Source organism: Haplochromis burtoni, unplaced genomic scaffold, assembly GCF_018398535.1.
Source record: "Haplochromis burtoni strain Fernald_Lab_line unplaced genomic scaffold, NCSU_Asbu1 Contig_1384, whole genome shotgun sequence".
Classification (NCBI taxonomy): domain Eukaryota; kingdom Metazoa; phylum Chordata; class Actinopteri; order Cichliformes; family Cichlidae; genus Haplochromis; species Haplochromis burtoni.
Window position 1 is genome coordinate 37,648 of NW_024583745.1, and position 1,920 is coordinate 39,567.

Below are 1,920 nucleotides of genomic sequence, written 5' to 3' on the forward strand. Positions count from 1 at the left end.
ACATAGCGCTCACCTTTTTTTGTCCGGACAAGCCTTTTTCCAGATGCCCCAAGCAATCGGAAAGAGGATTCATCAGAGAATATGACTTTGCCACAGTCCTCAGCAGTCCATTCACCATACTTTCTGCAGAAGATCAATTTGTCCCTGATGGGGTTTTTTTTTTTTTGGAGAGAAGTGGCTTCTTTGCTGCCCTTCTTGATACCAGGCAGTCTTCCAAAAGTCTTCTCCTCACTGTGTGTGCAGATGCGCTCACACCTGCCTGCTGCCATTTCTGAGCAAGCGCTGCACTGGTGGCACTCCAATCCCGCAGCTGAATCCTCTTTAGGAGACGATCCTGGCGCTTGCTGGACTTTCTTAGACGCCCTGAAGCCTTTTTAACATGAATTGAACCTATTTCCTTAGTAGCCACAATATACTTGCCTGTGTAGCCATTTTATGCAACACAATGATGGCTGCACACGTTTCTCAAGGCATCCTATGGACTGCTGCATCGCATATTTTGTGATAAAGTGGATGCCATGAAACTGTACCACAAGACTACATGTGAAAAATATTTTACTATGACTTTACCAGCCTCTATCCCACAGTGCAGTCTAAAAAAGCTTATCCTGTAGGACACCCACAACTCATTTACAACAACTTTGACAGGCTAGAAAATTATTTTGGCTTTGTTAAATGCTCAGTACTCCTAATTAGAGGTCTGTTTCACCCAGTACTTCCCCACAGGTGCCACAGCAAACTGATGTTCCCCCTATGTAGCATGTGTGCTGAAGAGCAGAACCAACACACTGCACACTGACAGTGGGAGGATGTTGTCGGGAACCTGGGTGAAACAGACCTCTAGATGTGCTATGCCAGACCTTCCCAAAGTGTGGGGCCCGGGGCGCAGAGCAATTGCGGGGGTGGGGGGTATGAAAAGGAAAAGACAAAACAAAAAAAACAACGCTTGGACACTGCTAGCACGGGGCGCCTCCACAGACGCAAATCAGGAGATGAAGCATCGCTGAATATGTTTCCAAACCAACTTCATTCTAAGCCAAAGACTAGAAAATATGTTGACGCATATCTTCCCTTTGGCTTCACCTGCACAAGTGCTGAGGTAGGTCTCCCTGCAGGATTGGTTTTCCCTTCGTTGGGAGCAGCGCTGGGCTCTTCAAATCACGGACAAACAGTATCGTACATTCTTGAGTTTTAGTTCACAAACACTTGTTGTAATAACTAACTACTCCTGACATTTTGGAGATGTTAGCTCTTTATACAGTAAAGTTACAGTGGGATACAAATAATATCAGGCTGATCCTGCCACCATTTATTCCCCCGGTTCAAATCACAGACAAACAGCATCCAACAGTTGTTTATGTTGTTGAACCTACCCATATGGAAAAGAAATAGTAAAAACTTATATGTGATTACTCATGAAAGTGGCCACTTTCTCATTACTTTCATACAAGTTTCACACAAGACAGATACAAACTTTATAAGATTTATATATATATTTTCCATATGGGTATTTTGCAGAGGGATTGAAAAATGTATTGATAGCAATGTTGAAAATTATTACACAGGGAAAAAAACAACTACATGTAAAATAATTACATCGTGACGCCTCTGCCTTTGTAAATGGAGAGACAGTAGCTGCATGTGTGTATGTAAGTAGGGATGGGTATAGTTTAGGTTTTATCCGATACAGGTGCCAAACCGGTACTTTTGAAACGGTGCTCAAACCGGTGCTTAAAGAATGGAGAACACAAAATTGGTCCAAAAACCTCTCATATTAAGCTGTTTTTTTGTAAAAAGATAACAATGTTAGCCTTTTCTGCAGCTGTGGGGCATATATGGTATCACTCTTGGCTGGAAGCAGTGCTTAAACAATGGAAAAAACACAAACTTTGTCCAAAAACCTCTCATGTTTAGCTGTTT